Source organism: Choloepus didactylus, chromosome 16 (genome assembly GCF_015220235.1).
Source record: "Choloepus didactylus isolate mChoDid1 chromosome 16, mChoDid1.pri, whole genome shotgun sequence".
NCBI lineage: Eukaryota > Metazoa > Chordata > Mammalia > Pilosa > Megalonychidae > Choloepus > Choloepus didactylus.
The window spans coordinates 73731060-73751947 of NC_051322.1; the positions used below are offsets into that span (position 1 = coordinate 73731060).

At 40.2% G+C, this 20888-nt stretch overlaps 1 protein-coding gene across 3 annotated transcripts in view; it reads right to left on the reverse strand.

The window, feature by feature from the left end:
- The window catches only part of FAM210A (family with sequence similarity 210 member A), a 47001-nt gene that overhangs the window by 19216 nt on the left and 6897 nt on the right, over positions 1–20888 (reverse strand). The gene's annotated exons all lie outside the window — the stretch shown is intronic.

Consider the following 20888-nt stretch of genomic DNA (forward strand, 5'->3'; position numbering starts at 1 on the left):
AACTGGATGTAGTAAGCAAGAAGTAGCCGCTACTCTAGACTTACTGGGAAGGCATTTGCAAGTTAGAGGGTGGAAAATAAACGCAACAAAAGTTCAGGGACCTTCCACCTTAGTAAAATTTCAAGACATCCAGTGTTGGCATGTTGAGATATCCCTTCTCAGATGAAGTATAAGCTACGGCATCTGGCCCCTCCTATAACCAGAAAAGAGGCACAATACCTAGTTAGCCTCTTTGGATTTTGAGGCAACATATTACTCATTTGGGTGTGCCACTCCAGCCTATTTATTGAGTCAACTGAAAAGCTGCTAGTCTTGCCATATGATTCAGCAGATCCAATGGTGCTGGAATTTTCTGTGGCAAATGAGAGATGATGTTTGGACCTTTGTCCAGTCCCTACAGAAGAATCACAGCCCAGAACCTTAGGATTTTGGACCAAAGCCTTGCTGTCCTTTGGAGTTCACTCTCCTTTTGAGAAGACACTTTTGGCCTGTTACTGGGCCTTAGTAGAGACTTACACTTAACCATACACCAACAAGTGACCATGATACCTGATGCTCATCACATTGTCTGACCCACCAAGCCATAAAGTTTGGTGCACACAGCAGAGCTCCATCATCAAATGAAAGTGGTGTATGTTAGACTGGGCTCAAGCAGGCCCCGAAAGCACAAGTTCCACAGGGAAGTGGCCCAAATGCCCACAGCCCGCACTCCTGCCACTTTACCAAGATCTCTTTCCCAGCCCACAGCAATGGCCTCTACAATCAGTTCCCTATGAACAGTTGAGTAAGAGAAAACTTGGGCCTGGTTTGCAGATGGTTCTGCATGATATGTAGGTGCCACCTGAAAGTGGACAGCTGTAGCACCCCTTTCTGGAACATCCCTGAAGGACAGTGGTGAAGGGAAAAGCTTCCAGTGGGCAGAATTCTGAGCAGTGTACCTGGATGGTCATTTTTCTGGAAAGGAGAAACTGCCAGAGGTGCATCTGTATACTGATTTATTAGCTGTGGCTAATGGTTTGGCTTGATCAGGGACTTGGAAGGAACATGATAGGAAAACTGGTGAAAAAGAGGTCTAGGGAAGAGGTATGTGGATAGATCTTTCTGAGTGGGCAAAAAACATGAAGATATTTATGTCCCATGTGAATGCACACCAGAGGGGACTTCAGCAGAGGAAGGTTTTAATAATCAAGTGGATAAGATGACCCATTTGGTAGATACCAATCAGCCTCTTTCCCCAGCCACTCCTGTCATTGCCCAATGGGCTCATGAACAAAGTGGTCATGGTGGTACGGATGGAGGCAACATGGACTTCCACTCATCAAGGCTGACCTGGCCACAGCCACTGCTGAGTGCCCAATCTCCCAGCAGCAGAGACCCACACTCAGTCCCCAATATGGCACCATTCCCCGAGGTGATCAGCCTGCTACCTCGTGATAGGTTGATTGTATTTGGCCACTCCCATCATGGAAGGGTCAGAATCTCATTCTTAATGGAATAGATACATACTCTGCATACAGATTTGCCTTCTCTGCATATAATGCTTCTGCCAAAACTACCATCCATAGATTTACAAAATGCTTTATCCACCTTCATGGTATTCCACACAACACTGCCACTCACAACAAATGAAATATAGGAATGGGCACACGCTCATGGAATTTACTGGTCTTACCATATTCCCCATCTCCTGAAGCAGCTGGATTGATAGGAGAATGCTCTTTTGAAGACTCAGCTATGGTGCCAATGGTGCCAACTGGGTGGCAATACATTGCAAGGTGGGGCAGTGTTCTCCAAGAGGCTGTATATGCTCTGAATTGGCATCCACTCTATAGTGCTGTTTCTCCCATAGCCAGGAATCACAGGGCCAGGAAAGAAGAGGGGTGGGGAGGGAGTGGCATCACTCACTATCACCCCTAGTGATCCTTGAGAAAGACTTTTGCTTCCTGTCCCCATGACCTAAACCTCTAAGGTTTTTCAGATCTTAGTTCCAAAAAGAGGAAGGATTCCACCAGGAGACACAACAATGATTCCACTGAACCAGAAATTAACACTGCCACCTGGCCATTTTTGTCTCCTCATGCCCCTGAATCAACAAAGGGAATTTCTATACTGGCTCAGTTTATGAATATGATTTTTTATGGATATCTGTGTATATACACAAAACAAATATCTTTGTTTTCTTTTCTATATTATCACCATATCATATAACATAAGTTGTATTAACTTTACGTCATACAGGATATTAAGTTTAAGAGTGAATATCAGGGCTTGCCAAGATGGTGGAGTAGGAGAGACAGAACAAACTTCTCCTCCATGAAAAACACTAGATAAAAGACAGAAAGTGCTCCAGAAGAGCGGTTCCAGGGTTTCACTGGCTGAACAAGGTCTTCTATATCCACAGTGACCATGCACTTGGAGAAACCAAGACAGCATTCAGAATCATGTGACTGTTTGAGGCTGCTGGGGAAATACCAGCCAAGCCGCACTGCAGTGGGGAGAAAACTAGAGGCAGTGTTTGGAGGCGGGTTAGTTAAAAAACCCTGAAAATGGCTGGGGAGTTGGCAGTGAGAGCCGTAGTCAAGCGTGGTGGGGAATGCCTTCCACATCCCTGGCACCCACCTCAGTGTCGGCATGGGTGAGAGCCCTTTGGACATCTGCAGCTAACAGCCCCCAAGCAAGGAACCATCTGCTGCAGCAGGTGGAGGACCACGGAAGAGTGCAGTTCTTACAGCTCAGCACAGTAGCGGGCTGGGAGATGCCCCTTTGCAGAACTGTGGCCAAGAGCTTCCTTAGGGATTCCACTCCACTGTGACAGCGCATAATCCTCCTCCACAGAAGCCCAAGGAGTGCACAGCCTAGAGGCAGCAGTGCCACACAGAAGTGGCAAGAGCCCTACACCAAACCCAGGGGCTTTGGGCCCACAACAGAGAGGGACTGTAGGGAATCTGAGCTGAGGGGTTAGACGCAAGATACAGCCCCAGGGTATTCCAGCTGCAGCCCAGGGAATGGCTGGGAACACTGGGTTCTAAAGCTGTCTTCCCTGCCTAATGGCACAGGGCACGCCTCCCACCATCAAGGCTGAAGGTCCCAACTAAACACGGAAAATTGGTGCACTGATTAGTCCTCCACAAGGTTTGGACCCCCACTCGCTGCATAGATGAAGTTGGGGAGAAGAGACTTGAGAAAAGAGGTGGCTCGGGAGCACCATCTGCTGGTATATCAGGTAAAGTGCACTGCACCAAGCTGTAGCTCTGTCAAATTATAGATAATTGTTTAAATAAGCTAGCATATCCTAAAACAACACTATCAAGATAAGTAAATGCCAAGAGGCCAAAAAACACCAGAAAATTATAAAGCATATGAAGAAACCAGAAGATATGGATAACTCAAATGCCCAAATTAAAAAAGTCAGAGGAGATTCAGAACTTGGAGAAATTAATCAAAGAAGTAATTGCAAACACTAATACCATGGCTCAGGATATAAAGGACATCAAGAAGACCCTAGAAGAGCATAAAGAAAAATTTGTAAGAGTAAATAAAAAAAATAGAGGATCTTATGGAAATAAAAGAAACTGTTGATCAAATTTAAAAAATTCTGGATACACACAGCACCAGATTAGAGGAAGCTGAAGAACAAATACGCGAACTTGAAGAAAGGGAGTTCAAAAGTGAAAGCACAAAAGAACAAATGGTGAAAAAAATAGAAAAATTTGAAATGGAGCTCAGAAACATGACGGACAACATGAAGTGCACAAATATAAGAGTCACTGGTGTTCCAGAAGGGGAAGACAAGGGTAAAGGACTAGGAAGAGTATTCAAAGACATTATTGGGGAAAACTTCCCAACCATTCTAAATGATATAGAGATGGAAATCATGGATGCCCAACGAACTCCAAACAGAATAAATCCAAATAAACCCACTCTGAGACATATTCTGATCAGACTGTCAAATGCTGAAGAGAAGGAGAAAGTTCTGAAAGCAGCAAGAGACAAGCAATTCACCGCATCTAAGGGAAACAATATAAGACTAAGTAGTGACTACTCAGCAGCACCATGAAGGCAAGAAGGCAGTGGTATGACATATTTAAAATTCTGAAAGAGAAAAATTGCCAAACCAGAATTCTTTATCCAGCAAAGCTCTCCTTCAAATTTGAGGGAGAACTTAAATTTTTCACAGACAAACAAATGCTGAAAGAATTTGCTAACAAGAGACCTGTCATACAAGAAATACTAAAAGGAGCCCTACTTGCTGAGAAAAAAAGAAAAGAGAGAGGTGTGGAGAAGGGCATAGGACTAAAGAATTTTAGGAAGGATACATTAAAGGAAATAAAGAGAGAGAGGGAAAAATATATCTGACAAATAAAAACCAAAGGATATGGTGTCTGCTTCAAGAACTGCCTTCACAGTAATAACATGGAATGTGAATGGATTAAACTCCCCAATTAAAAGATATAGATTGGCACAATAGATGAAAAGATATGAACCATCAGTATGTTGCTTACAAGAGACTCATCTTAGACCCAGAGACACAAAGAAATTGAAAGTGAAAGGATGGAAAAAAATATTCCATGTAAGCTACAGCCCAAAGAAAGCAGAAGTAGCAATATTAATCTCAGATAAAATAGACTTTAAATGCAAGGATGTCATAAGAGACAAAGAAGGACACTATACACTAATAAAAGGGACAATTCAACAAGAAGAAATAATAATCATAAAAGTATGCACCCAATCAAGGTGCCCAAAAGTACGTGAGACAAACACTGGCAAAACTGAAGGAAGCAACAGATGTTCTCACAATAATTGTGGGAGACTTCAATACATAACTCTCTCCTATAAGATAAATCAACCAGACAGAGGACTAATAAGGAAATTGAAAACCTTAACAATGTGATAAATGAATTCGACTTAGACATATATAGAGCATTACATCCCAAATCACCAGGATATACATTCTTCTCTAGTGCCCATGGAACTTTCTCCAGAATAGATCACATGCTGGGCCAAAAAACAAGCCTCAATAAATTTAAAAAGACTGAAATTATTCAAAGCACATTCTCTGATCACAATGGAATACAACTATTAGTCAATAACCATCAAAGATTTAGAACATTCACAAATATCTGGAGGTTAAACAACACACTCCTAAAGAATCAGTGGTTAAAGAAGAAATAGCAAGAGAAATTGCTAAATATCTAAAGATGAATGAAAATGAGAGCACAACATATCAAAACTTATGGGATGCAGGGAAGGTGGTATTGAGGGGGAAATTTAGGGCTCTAACTGCATACATTAAAAAGGAAGAAAGAGCTAAAACCAAAGAACTAATGGAACAACTGAAAAAGCTAGAAAATGAACAGCAAAGGAATCCTAGACCAAGCAGAAGAAAAGAAATAACAAGAATTAAAGCAGAAATAAATGACACAGAGAACAACAACAACAACAAAAAGAGAATAAATAAAACCAAAAGTTGGTTCTTTGAGAAAATCAATAACATTGACAAGCCCTTAGCTAGACTGACAAAATCAGAAATAGAGAAGACCCAAATAACAAAATAACAAGCGAGAAAGGGGACATTACTGTGGATCCTGAGGAAATTCAAAAAATCGTAAAAGGATACTATGAACAACCGTCTGCCAACAAACTGGATAATGTAGAAGAAATGGACAATTTCCTGGAAACACATGAACCTACACTGACTAGCGAAGAAACAGAAGACCTCAACCAATCAGTCACAAGCAGAGATCCCATCAGTCATCAAAAAGCTTCCCACAAATAAACGCCCAGGGCCAGATGGCTTCACAGGGGAATTCTACCAAAATTTCCAAAAAGAACTGACACCAATCTTACTTAAACTCTTTCAAAACATTGAAGAAAATAGAATACTACCTAACTCATTTTATGAAGCTAACATCACTCTAACACCAAACCAGGTAAAGATGCTACAAGAAACGAAAACTGCCGGACAATCTTCTCATGAATATAGACACAAAAATTCTCAAAATACTTGCAAATCAATCCAAAGACACATTAAAAAAATCATACACCATGACCAAGTGGGGTTCATTCCAGACATGCAAGGATGGTTCAACATAAGAAAATTAATCAATGTAATACAACACATTAACAAATTAAAAGGGAAAAAAAACAAATGATCATCTCAATAGATGCTGAAAAAGCATTCAACAAAATCCAGCATCCCTTTTTGATAAAAACACTTCAAAAGGCAGGCACTGAAGGAAGCTACCTCAATATAATAAAGGGCATATATGAAAAATCCACAGCCAGCATAGTAATCAATGGTGAGAGACTGACAGCCTTCCCTCTAAGATCAGGAACAAGACAAGGATGCCCACTGTCACCACTGTTATTCAACATTGTGCTGGAAGTGCTAGCCAGGGCAATCCGGCAAGACAAAGAAATAAAAGGCATCCAAATTGGAAAGGAAGAAGTAAAACTGTCATTATCTGCAGATGATATGATCTTAGATTTGAAAAACCCGGAGAAATCAACCTCACAACTCCTTGAGCTAATAAACAAATACAGCAAAGTAGCAGGATAAGATCAATGCACATAAGTCTATAATGTTCCTATACACTAGAAATGACCTAACTGAAGAGACATTCAAGAAAATGATTTCATTCACAACAGCAGCTAAAAAAAAATCAAGTACCTAGGAATAAACTTAACCAAGGACGTAAAAGACCTATACATAGAAAATTACACAACTTTACTAAAAGAAATAGAAGGGGACCTAAAAAGATGGAAAATTATTCTGTGTTCATGGATAGAAGGCTAAAAGTCATTAAGATGTCAATTCTACCCAAACTAATCTACAGATTCAATGCAATTCTAATCAAAATTCCAACAACTTACTTTGCAGACTTGGAAAAGCTAGTTATCAAATTTGTTTGGAAGCTAAAGGGGCCTCAAGTTGCCAAAAACATTCTAAAAAAGAAAAACAAAGAGGGAGCACTTAGACTTCCTGACTTTGAAGACTACTATAAAGCCACAGTAGTCAAAACAGCATGGTACTGGCACAAAGATAAACATATTGATCAATGGAATTGAATTGAGAATTTGGAAATAGACCCCCAGATATACAGCTGACTGATCTTTGATAAGGTTCCCAAAACCACTGAACTGGGATAGAACAGTCTCTTCAACAAATGGAGCTAGGAAAGCTGGATATCCATATTCAAGGGAATGAAACAGGACCCCTACCTCACAGCCTACAAAAAAATTAACTCAAAGTGGATTAAAGACCTCAATATAAGAGACAGTACCAAAAACTCCTAGAAGATAATGTAGGGAAACATCTTCAAGACCTTGTATCAGCAGGTCACTTCTTAGGCCTTACACCCAAAGCACAAGCAATGAAAGAAAAAATAGATAAATGGGGACTCCTCAAAATTAAAAGCTTCTGTACCTCAGAAGAATTTGTCAAAAAAGTGAAGAGACAGCCAACTCAATGGGAAAAAATATTTGGAAACCATGTGTCTGGCAAAAGACTGATACCCTGCATATATAAAGAAATTCTACAACTCAACAACAATAGTAAAAACAGCCAAATTATAAAATGGGCAAAAGATATGAAAAGACATTTCATTGAAGAGACGATACAAATGGCTAAAAAACACATAAAAAAATGTTCATCTTTACTAGCTATTAGTGTAAGAAATGGCTAAGTTTAGCTTTCACATAAAGGCAACATGGATAGGGAAAATGTCAGCAGAACTGGCTCAAACAGGCTCCGTTGTAAAGGGAAGGAGAGAAAGCCATGACGTAAGCCTAGAATCAGTGCCAGCTCCTTACATGGGAAAAACAACCAGGGTTACTGGAATGTAAAGGGATATATGTGGTATAATCAAAGACGGGAACTCCCAGCGGGAAATTTAAACTAGTTAACTCTCTCTGCTAGGCTGTACAATTCAAAATCTCAAAGGCAGGCTAGTTAGCTCTCTCGGATAGGCTATAACCTCTGGAGTACCCAGCCAATGGGGAAACAGGGGAGGGACCCGCATATTAGGGGTAGGATATAACTATCCATGTTCTTTTTTTGGCACACCTGTAAAGTGTCTGGCTGTGCGTCTGTTCTTGCAAGATCATGAATAAATTCTTTTCTCCTCCACAACCGGGTGAGCATTTTTAAGGTATAATGCTTGTTTCTAACATTAGGGAGACGAAAATTAAGACCACAATGAGATATCATCTCACAACAATTAGAATGGCTGCCATTCTAATTGATTTTAATCTTCCCTTAGTAAGAAAATAATTTAAAAGTATACTGTGGGAAGACTTCTGGTTCTGCTCTGACACCTAAAGAGCTCATAGTTCTCACTGAATCCTTATGACCAGGAAAAAGATGAAAAACTGAAAATGAACAACTCTTCTCATCAGAGAACTGAGGTCACAGGGCAAACCACCTTTGCCTTTGGTCTCCCAAGCTATGGACAGGCAAGCACAGACCCACAGCTCGCTGGATCCTTGGAGCTGGCAGGAACACATTTAACACGCATTGTCTATGCTGGAGCCTGAGCATGGCCTGGACTGAGAGTTATAAACTCTAGGGATCCATCTATAACACACACTACTTTCCTGAGGTTTATCTCCAGGAACCTCTCCAGGTTCTCACTCTGACGAGAAGAGAAAAACCCCCTCAGCTTCCAGGAGGGAGAGAGGAAATATAACTATTTAGAAGCATGCCAGGGCTTTCTGTTCTCAGTAACAAAAGCTGCCCTCAAATGTAACTACTTTGCCAGACTTACCTGCCCCAGGCGAAGGACACATCAGTCTCCCTGTCTCACGAAAGGGGAGGAAAAACAAGAGGCTAAGAGACTCTGAAGACCACACCCCAGGACTCAAGCTAAGAAACCGGAATTTTGATCCTAAGATTACAGACTGCTTCCCCTCAGGGAACCTTACCACTATGCCACCAGGGCCCCAGTACAATAAGAATGGATCACAATGAGATAGCTCCAAGTTACACACTATTTCAGAAAGAGCTCTGGGGGAAACCCAAACACAACAGCAGACAAAATCAGGACACTAGAGCGAATGGAAGCCTCCAATGTCTACAGAAACTGCAAACAGTAGACAGCCTAACCCCTGGCCAGATAAACACAAATCCCTGCCGCCTTAGGCTTGCTCACCACAGCTCCTATTACATGACCTATTCATGTCTGGTTTGAACGCAAAATTACAAGGCATACTGAAAGGCAAGAAAAAAAGAGTCTGAAAAGATAACAGGGTTTGAATTATCAAATGGGAATTTAAAGTAACTATGATTAATATGCTAAGGGGTCTAATGGAAAAAGTGGACAGAATGCAAAAACATGGGTAAGGTTAGTCAAGATGGAAAGAAGCATAAGGAAATACTAGAAGCCAAAAAACACTGTAACTGAAATGAAGGACACCTGTGAGGGACCCATCAGTAGGCTGGACTAGTCCAAGGGAGGAATCAATAAGCCTGAAGATAAATCAACAGAAACTTTCCAAACCAAAAAGAAAAAAGAAAAAAATGATGAAAATGGAACAGAATATCCAAGAACTGTGGGACAATTACAAATGATATAACCAGAAATGGGATACCAGAAAGAGAAGAAAGAGAGAAAGGAGGAGGAGAAATACTTAAAGAAACAATGGCTGAAAATTTTCCAAAGTTAATGACAGATGCCAAAACACAGAACCAGAAAGCTCAGGGAACAGCAACCAAGATAAATACCAAAATAATATACACTTAGGCAGACCATATTCAAACAGCAGAAAACCAAAGACAAAGAGAAAATCTTGAAGGAAGCCAGTGGGTTAAGAAAAAAAACAAAAACAAAAACACCTTACCTATATAAAGGTACAAGGATAAGAACTATACCAGACTTCAACAAGAGTGTAGTATATTTTAGTGTTGAAAGAAAACCCATCAACCTAGAATTCTGTAGCCGGTGAAAATTATCTTTCAAAAGTGAAGGATAAATAAAGACTTCCTCAGGTTAACAAAACTGGGAGAATTTCAGTACACCTGCCTTGCAAAAAAATATTAAGTTATTAAGAGGAAGGAAAATCAGTCAGAAACTGGGATCTACACAAAGAAAAGAAGGGCATTCGATAAACAAATGAAGGCAAAATAAAATCTTTTATTTTTCTTACTCTTAACTGATCTAACACATAACTGTTTGTGCAAATTAATAACAACAGTGGATTGTGTGATTATGGCTTATGGATAAATGAAATGAATGACGCAGTCAGAAGGGATGAAAGGATGAAACTGGGAACACTGCTGAAGGTCCTGTACAGCCCAAGAAGCAAAACAGCGTGATTTCAAAGTGGACTTAGATTACTTTAAATGTATATGGCAAACTCTAGGGCAAACACTAAAAAAAATGGTAAGTGTAATTAATATGGAAAAAGAGGAGGAAAAAAAGAATCATAGAAAATGCTCAATTAAAACCAAAGAAAACAGAAAAAAGAGGGGAAGTTAAAAAAAAAAAAAGCAACAAAAAACAGATGCAACAAAACCAAATAGAAAACAGCTATAAACAGTTACCAAAAAACCAACTACCAATAGATTACCAATAAAAAAAGACAGAGGCTGAGAAAGTGAATAAGAAGGCAAGACCCAAGAATATGTTGTCTACAATAATTCCACATTAATGTAAGGAGACAGATTAAAAGTAAAGGTAGTCTTTTCAGAAAATGGTACTAGAAAAACTGGACATCCACACGCAGAAAAATGAATTTAGACACAGACTTTACACCTTCCACAAACATCAACTGAAAATGAATCATAGACTTAAGTGTGAAAAACAGAACTATGAAACTTCTAGAAGATAACGTAAGAGAAAACCCAGGTGACCTGAGTTTTGGTGATGACTTCTTAGATATGCAAAAATTATGATCCATGAAAGAAAAATTTGACAGGATGGACTTCATTAACACTAAAATCTGCTCTGCAAGACACTACTAAGGAAATGAAAACACAAGCCACAGACCAGGAGAAAATATTTGCAAAACACATATCTGATAAAGGACTGGTATCCAAAATAGACAAAGAACTCTTTAAACATTAAGAAAACAACCCAATTATAAATTGGGCAAAAGATCCGAATAGACCCCTCACTGCAGAAGATACCCAAATGGCAAATAAGCATATGAAAAGATGCTCAACAAGTCATTAGGAAACTGAAAATTAAAGCAACTCGCCTACTAGCACACTGACAATGGCAAATGCTGGAGAAGGCCTGGAGCAGCAGGAACTCTCATTCACTGTTGGCGGGAACGCAAATGGTACAGCCACTCTGGAAGACACTATCTTACAAAATGGTACAGCCACTCTGGAAGACACTATCTTACAAAGTTAACCAGAGGCTTCTCAGAAAATCTAGCAACTGTGCTCCCTGGTATTTACCCAAATGAGTTGGAAACTTGCGTCCTCACAAAAACCTGCATGCGAATGTTTACAGTAGCTTTATCCATAATTGCTGAAAACTGGAAGCAAATGAAATATCCTTCAATAGGTGAATGGGTAAACAAACAACAACGGTACACCTATACAACGGGAAATTATTCACAGATAGAAAGCCACAAAAAGACATGGAAGAACCTTAAACTACTAAGTGAAAGTAGCCAATCTGAAAAGGTGACATACGGTCTGACTCCAACTATATGACATTCTGGAAAAGGCAAATCTAGGGACAGTAGAAGGTCAGTGGCTGCCAGCGGGTTTATGGGGAAAAAGGTCAGTGGAAGAAAGTGGATGAGGGCAGTGAAATTATTCTGAGCGATGCTGCAATGGTGGATACAAGCCCTGATGCATTTGTCGAAGCCCACAGAACCACACAGCACAAAGGGCAAACCCTGATGAAAACTGTGGACTTCAGTTAATGATGCGCCAATATTGGTTCATCGAATGTAACAAATGAACCACACTAATTCAAACTGCATTCAAGGGGAAGAGGGGTTTATTTTTCTGCAAACTTAAAATTTCTCTAAAAAAGTAAAGCCTATTAATTTTTAAAAATCACACTGTTGGCTTGTAAAATACAACTGATATTTACAGCCTTAACCTGAAATACAGGTATAAGGAAGGGATGAAAGCGTATCTCATCAGGGTGAAACATAATAAAAGGGAAAGTGAAGAACTGCTTCTGGTGCTGCCAGCTCTCTCAGTATCATCAAATAAAAGGCAATTTAAACTTTCTCCTTTCCACATATTAAGAGCATCCTAAAATTTATCCGATTTTTTTCTTAATCTCACCTTGACTGCCGTGTTAAATCAAATTTAATTTGCTGCTTAGGAAAAGCAAAAGCACATCAGTTTTTCTGTGCTGTTTCTTGCCCCCTAATGCATTTGATGTCTTCAATTTAATTTCCATTATGTAATCCATCTCCTTCAAACTATTCTGCTTTGGGGGCTTTCTAACACTAGAATTGAACCGTAAAAACAAGGTATTTTAACAATAGTCACTGTTAAATTCTTACTCTTCTGGATTAATTATGACCCCAAGTGAATAACTTCGGAATTTCATTAATAATTCCAGAGCAGACTTAAATGCCAATTCTATCAGTATTAAAGAAAATGAATAAAACGGTATTTTCAAAATTACTAGATAAATATATTAATTTACACCAAACGCTTGTGTCTTTGCCTCTTTTCAGAGAATCTGGTTCCGTAAGGCACAAGGGTGGCCTGCAGTGATTTAACATCGGTCCCATGGCCCCACGGTTCCACTTCCACCACCTGCCTGCTCTCCCACAGTGACCCACAGCTCCGCTTGCAGCCTTCTACACTAAGGGCAAGTTCTGGGACAGCAGGTCCCTCGGGCCACCTCCAGTGGGACTGGGCCAGACACACATGCTCCCAGATGTGCACAAGGTTACTCTGCTCCCTCCGGAACTGGGACCAGGCCCTGGGACGAGGGTGGCTCTGCACCGTGCCGACGAGGGCCAGCAGTGCACCCCATTCTCCTACCACTTTTCATTGGGTATTTTCTTGATTTGGTGCTCACCCTGTTACTGCAATTTTTTTTAACTCTTCTGGAGCGTTTGGAAAGCTGTTTCTGCCAGTTCTTGAAGGCTATTCCTGACCTACCCCTTTTCCTTCCAGTCTAACGGCTCTGTCTCCTGGTTTTGCTCTAAAGTCTTTATCTCCCCTAAATTCTATAGCACAGTACTTGAATTATGAGTGCAAACATGGAGAGGGCCATTGTCGCGTCCCAGGAAGGCTCTCAGCACGGACCCTAGCCCCACCAGCTGCCTCTCCTAGCCCACCTCGCCACATTGCTACACGCCTCTCAAACTTGACTTTCAGCTAAGGATAAAATGAACAAAGGAAGTCAGCTCATCTCTTTCCTCAGACTTCTCTCAGAGTAAGAGCCCCCCACTTACAATCACCTTCCTGGCCTACATGCTCTGCTCCCTTTCCTCTTTGACCCCACTGCCTGCTCAGTCTTCTTGCTCAGTCTGCTCCTGTCACACCAGCCTCCGTGCAGCTCTTGCAATGCCAACATTTGTTTTTTAAAGAATTTTGCACTAGGTGTTCCCTCTGCTTGGCATATAGTCATAACCCAGATACCTGCAAGGCTAACTACTTCGCCTCCTACAAGTCTTTGTCTTCACATCTCCTTCTCCATGGGGCCTCCCTGGACCCTCCTATTTAAAACTGCAACCCCTTCCAGCCCTTCCCTCCCCTGCACCCCCATTTTCTTTAACCTTCCTCTATTTGCTTTTTTTTTCTCATAGCATTTACAATCTAGCATCCTACACAACTTACTTCTTGTGTTTATTATTTATAGACCCCCAAGGAGAGAGGTTTTTTTTCTGTTTGGTTCAGTGCTGCATTCCAAGTACCTAAAAAAATGGCTTCCAACATCTGCCTTCCAACATCCATATATCAAACTAGACTAGGACTTCACCACTTAAGATTGTTCAATAGGTGTATGTGTAAAAAAGGGTTAAGTTTAGCTTTCATATAAAGGCAACATGGAGTAGGAAAAATGGAAACTAGACAAGACTGGTTCAAACAGGCTCCAAGGTTAAAGGGAAGGAGAGGACCCCTGACATAAACCCAGAGTTCGCACTAGCTCCTTCCCAAAGGCAGACTAGTTAGCTCTCTTGGATAGGCTGTACAATTTAAAATCCCAAAGGCAGGCTAGTTAGCTCTCTCGGATAGGCTGTATCCTCTGGAGTATCCAGCCAATGGAGAAACAGGGGAGGGACTTGTATGTTAGGCCTAGGATATAAATATTGCTGTGTTCTGTTGTTCGGTGGGCCTGCCAGGTTTTTGGCTGTGCGTCCGTTCTTGCAAGATTGGGAATAAATTCTTTTCTCCTCCACAATCGTGTGAGCCTTATTCTCTTTTAGGTATGGCGTTCTTTCCAACATCTGAAACACAAAAGATCCCATCTAGTGTTCATTAACAGCTTCTCCTCCCACTCTGCAAGTATGTGCTGCCTTTGGAGCCCCAAAAAAACTATAGGAAAGTCACATAAGAATATTCCTATTCCCTTAGCTTCTTCCTCCAGTTATTCACCAAGTCTTATGGAATCAGCACTGTGGAGAGGCATGCTAAAGATTCAAGAGTTCTTTGTTTCCAAAAATGAAATTAGAAAAATCTAAACAAAAGTATGGTGAAAAAAATCCTGAGATGGCAAAAACAATAGTTTCAATATGTTTTAGGCAAAATAAAGTTTCTTACATGAACTTGTTTAAATAATAAGAAATATATCCTATTAGAATACAGGAAGGAAAAAAAACAGGTTCCCTTCTACTCTTTCTGTGCTTTTATGATGGCAAAATGGGACCCTACGCCCCTGACATGGGAGCGTTTACATTTTAATCTAAGCTTTAACTTGAAAACTTAAAAAATCTTAGGAGAAAGTCAGGAACCAGCCAATAATTAGAAGAGAAGTTTTGCACCCTGAAATGAAACCATTTCAGGTTTCTCTACCTAGGATAGGACTGGGAATTATCCTATACAAGTGATATTTACATAAGGAATACATTTGGGGAAACTTTTGCATATAGTTAGGCAATAAAACACTGTTCTGTACCTTACCAAGATAAGGATAACAACCGTAAAACAAATATAAAACAAACAAACAAACAAAAAAACAGGCTGTCTTTATAGACAGGAAAATCATGCTGGTCTTAAAACTTTTCTGCTTTCTTAAAAGCTAGAAAACAATCGAGTAATACCTGCAAAATTTGGAGAAAAGCTTGTAATCTATGATTGATAAAAGCCAACGTGTCATTCATGTAAAGACAAGAGAAATACATTCTCAGAAATGCAAAATCCCCTAAAATACTGCCCACATACCTTTCCTGAGACATTACTTCCACTGATGGAGAAATGAATCAAAATTAAAAACTTAAAAATATGAGAGCTGTGGCATAGAGAGGCTGGTGGTCATTAGCTCACCAGAGAACACACACAGTGGGTTTGGACTTGGGCCACACAGGGCCAGCTCACAGGGTGCAAACTTGAAGCATCTGGCTTTGATCAAGCCCAGTTCTATCTTTCACTGTTATATGCATACTTTGAAGATACTGCAGGTTTGGTTCCAAGCCTCGGGAATAAAGCAAATATCACATAAAAGCAAGTCACACAAATTTTTTGGTTTCCCAGTGTATATACAAATTTTGTTTACACTACACTGTAGTCAAGTAAGTGTACAACAGCATTGTGTCTAAAAACATACTTCAATTAAAATGTGACACAGAGACACGAAGTGACCACATGCTGTTGGAACAATGGTGCCTGATAAGACTTGCTCGATGCAAGGTTGCCATAAACTTTCAATTTATAAAAAATGGAATATCTGCAAAATGCAATAGGGCAATGTGCAACACAATGAGGTATGCCTGTATAAACCCCAGAGATATGAGCAGCTAAGATGCTCAGATCTTGAAGAAATGACTTAGTGACACTCTAATCTCTACACACAATTAAGTTTAAACTAGACAGTTCTAACAAAGCTTCTTTCCTTAAAACACAACTACGGATTTGCCCTTTTTGCCTGATGTAAGTTAAGCCTGGAATGTCTGTTAATGGAGAACAGCAACATAACCTAATTTCATACCTGGGATAAGATTTGAGATTCTGCCACTATCACCCTTTTTGGTCTTTTGGCTCAAGTTATCATGGATCATTTCCTCTATTTTTAGCCCCTGTAAGAGTACAACCTAGTCTTCTTAAACTAAGTAAAATCCACAGTGATGCCTAAATTGCCACGTGTTTCTGTAATCTTGAGTATATTTAAACCTCTGAATCAACTCCAACACACCTGTAGTGTACCTGAAGTGGCACCTGGGTGAGGAGGCAGGCAGAAGCAGATGGTGTCTGAGGAGAAAGGCAGTGGCTCTGCATCTTCCCTACGGCCATGGTTAAAGCGAAGTGACTCTTCCAGTCCCTCCAGCTCCTGCCCCCAGAGCCTGCCCCTTGCTTGCTGGGCAGTAGCAGGGAAGTACAACGAAATGTTTGTTGAGTTGCAAACCACTTGGCCAACATTTCTCCAGGAAGCTTCTCTCTTAGTTTTCTCAGCAACTCCTTGAGGAGTATGAACCGAGTACTGTGTTTTGTACCTTCAGAGTACCTAGAATATACCCAACCATTACAAAACAACCAAGGGGTTTTATTGACCAACCACCATAGACGGGACATTTAGACTCAGCTGTAACTTTTTTGGCTTCCAAGACAAGTTAGTGTATATGATCACTGCATTCAAGTAGTTTACAATTTAGACATGACAAGGTAAATGCCTGAGTAAATACAAGTGTTACAACTTTATAAGCATATTAGACAGACAAAAGAAGAAAAGGCTAGTGGAGAGCTGAAGTGGTCAACTGAAGGCCAGCCTGGATGTGTTTGAAAGATAGTCTTAGGAATAATGGAGGGAAAGATGGAAGGCCATTTTAGGTTAAGGTAGATATGGTGAGGGGAAAGGCACAAAGTGTCAAACTGTAAACAAGGGTCCTTTCATGGACATGACAGATGAGCTTGGAATTCTAGATTAGAAAGAAAAGGACTTATGGAACTGTATGGACTTATGAATTCCCAGGTACAGGCACACCTTGTTTTACTGCATTTCACAGATACTGCATTTTCTTTACAAATTAAAGGTTTGTGGCAAGTCTGCACTGAGCTAGTCTATTGGCACCATTTTTCCAACAACCTGTTGGAATTTTAATTAAGGTCTGTACATCTTTTTTTTTTTTTTTTTAAAAGACATAATGCTATTGCACACTTAATGGACTACATTGTTATATAAATCTAACTTTTATATGCACTGGAAAACCAAAAAATTCCTGTGACTAGCTTTTTCGCAGTGGTCGGAACCGAGCTCGCAATGTCTCCAAGGAATGCCTGTAAAGAGGCACTGAAGATTTTGAGTAGGGGAGTAATGTGATAAAAGTAGTGCTTTCAGGAAAGTACTTGCAACAAGAAGAATAACGTGAATTTAGTGGCCTCTGAAACTGATTACCCATAGAGAAACTGGTTCCAAACAACTACCAGACTGTTTAATCTTCTTTAGTCATTGAATTTGTACAAAGGAACTAGTTGAAGATTAAACTGCATGAACTTAATTTAGATTCTAGATTACTGCTTTCTGTATTATAGGTAATTTTATATTCTTTAGCATTAGTTCATGCACATTTACCTATACCATTAAGCAATCACAAAATCAACAGTTGGATAAAAAAAAAGTTCATTTTATGAAAACCCTACATCCAATTTAATCATTCTCCTACTCAGAAATTTAGTTGCCTTCTAATTTTAATGCTACTATAAATGATATCCTCATATATAATTTTTTTCTGAATCTTTATGTTTTTAAGAGATTCCTAGGAATAGAATATTTTAAGGCACTTAATATAACAATCACCTAGTCCTAACTCTAGTTAGGTAGGTCAAGGCTCAGAGTAGTAGAGACATATGACTCCATCAAGCATATTTTTGATTGTCTTAATACATACTCACTTACATTCCCTCAAAAGTTTAGCATACTCTTTTGGGATGACAAACCAAAGTTACTCTCCTTATGTGGTGAGAATCATTATTATGGCTGTGTTACCACCACACAGTTATTCACATTACAAAATTTCCCATAATTTAAACTTCAAGGTCAATCACCAAAGTTGCATGTAGAATTACTTGGATGAGGATTAAAGATAATAATCTGTACTTCCTTAATGGAAAAAATAAAAAGCAAGATTGATTTTTTAAAAAGGTCTGATATTTGTAAATCCTGAGTGGTATCAAACATAATTGTATCATCTCTTTATGAATCCCTTGTTACTTCCCAATTTGGCTAAATTTCAGATCATGTAATGTACTGTGGGCATTACAGGAATCTGTTCCTCACCTAGAACAGTGGGTGCTAACCTAGTTTCTAGTATGACTAAATGCTTACACAGGACTTTCCATTAAACAGTTTAGAGCAGTTCTGTTCAACAGACCTTTCCAAAATGATTAAAATGTTCCATATCTGCCTTGTCCAATCTACTGAACCCTTGAAATGTGGCTGGTGTGTCTGAGGTACTAAAGTTGGTACGAACAAGGAAGCTGTTTTGACAGGTTCAGACAATTCTCCAAACTATGAACCGTGCTTTGCAGAAAGCTGGAAGGTGCTAATACTGCTGTGTCTTTATAGTTCATGTTGATAAGAATGTGTGAAAAAAATTATCTGAATGAACCCTAATTGGAGATTTCATTCCTCACCCCCTCCCACCGATACTCAACCTCCTTATGCAACAAAAACCCCTCAGCCTTCTGCCACACAAAGTTCATCCCTCTCGCTTGTTCTTAGCAGTTACTGCACCTCCTTCACGATCTCAGTTTTAAGCATCCTGCTGCTAACCACCAACCTCTACCCACATTTCTATCTCACCTCTTCTGGTACCCCCAAACTCCTTCCCTATTGCTGATCTCCAAAGCATTCACCCTAATATCTTTTCACCTCCCTTACCTGCCTCATGACCTCACTTTCTTCCCCAGCTAGCTCGGATTTAACAGTCTATCTTTGCAATGGCTCTTGCTCGTACACCCCCAACTCCCTTGCTGCTCTCTGCCTGCATCATTCTAGTTTGGCTAAACCCCAGCCCTGTCCGAATCCAGTCTGCCACCTGAAATCTGTACTGGGCTGGATTAAGTGCTGACCGATCTTGTCTTAAATTTACTCTAATAACCTCCCTAATCCATTCACTTTCCTACTCTATTTCATACCTTCTTTCCTCCCAGAGCCCAAAAGCCTCCTTTCTCTTCTCACTGCCAACTGACACCTTGCTCCCTTTTAACTGAGAAAAAAAACAATCAATTCCTACAGGTTTCCACCCCACATCCAGCAACCCTTCCACACCTGCTTCCCTCCCCACTTAGGATGAACTGTCCTTGCCATAGGCCAACCCACACATTTGATATAGGTCCCTTCACTTTTCTTCTACTCACAGAGACAGTATAAACAACTTGCATTTGCTTCTTCAATACTTTCCAACACAAAGGACAATGCATGACTCTACCTGGAACTACGGAAGATTTAACAGGTTAAGGGCAAGGTCATCATTTCAGACACTAGTCGTAGGTTCAGGAGTTCCCAAGCCATTCTCACTTCTGATCAACTGGCTACCAGTTCTGGCATTCCCACCCCCACCCCAGGTTCATTCAACTTGCCAGAATAATTCACAGAACCCAGGAAAGGGCTATATTTATGATTATAGTTTTGTGTCCTCCCCACGTGAAGTCAGAACACATCACCCTCCCAGCATATCGATGTATATTATCGATCACAGAGCACCCTGACCTCCAGGGGTCCAGAGTTTTTACTGGAGTCTTACTACACAACATGGATCGACTGAATCAAAACCCAGTGGTTGAAGTCAATCACCAGGCTCTCTTTCCTCCCTGGAGGTTGGGCTGATGGGATATGGCTCAAAGCCCCTTCCCTGAGTCCTCTCATTCGCATAAACAATTCAGGTTTGGCTGTTGGCCCCCGAGGAACAACAAAAGACCCTCTTATTGTGGGCAATTCCAAATATTTAGTGATCTCCCAGGAACGGGGAACTAAGACTAGACAAGATCTTTATTATACTACAGCATTACATACAAAACCCTTTCCAACTCCCACAAACCTTCTACTTTTCAGGCATACAGAACACAACAATTTCAAACCTCCCAGCCTCCCTATTTATTGTTCTGTGTCTAGACACTCTCCCCATGGACCTCTCTGGACCAAACTCCTAAAAGACTTAGTTAAAATCCAATACTGTTGGTGAAGTTATTCTTGGATTCCCTCCCCATTATTCCAATGCTGAACTAAACACATCTCCTCAATGTACGAATGGGGATTCTTAAACACACTGATCGCAATATTTATCATACTGTATTTGTTTACCAGTCTCTTTCATTCACTAGTCTAGAAGCTCCCTGAGGTTAGGAACAATGTCTTTTATTTCTGAATCCTCAAGAAAGTTTTAAAGTGAACAAAGTATCTAAGGCAGCGATTCCTAAACCTGACTCAAAATCGGAATCATCTAGGGAGCTTTCTTAGAACTTACCATTCCTGGGCTTCATTCAGGATATCTAAAGCAAAGCCCACAAGTCTATGGAGGTCCTTCTTTATGGGACTACATTTAAAAAATTTAATACCCTTCCTCAGTAAAGACAAATATTACAGAATATGACCAAAACACACACAAGTACGTAGAAAGCTAAGGGTAAACATACATGGAATGTGCTTAAAGTCTTGGTTACAGTGAGATGCCAATATGATGGTGTACCTAGTCATGCAGCTCAGGAATACTATCTCACCTCCAAACGAGTCCTAGGAGGGAAATACTCGTGCAGAACACATGACATTTTAGCTTATAAGAGCTAATCTTTCCTAGTCAAGTATTAAATA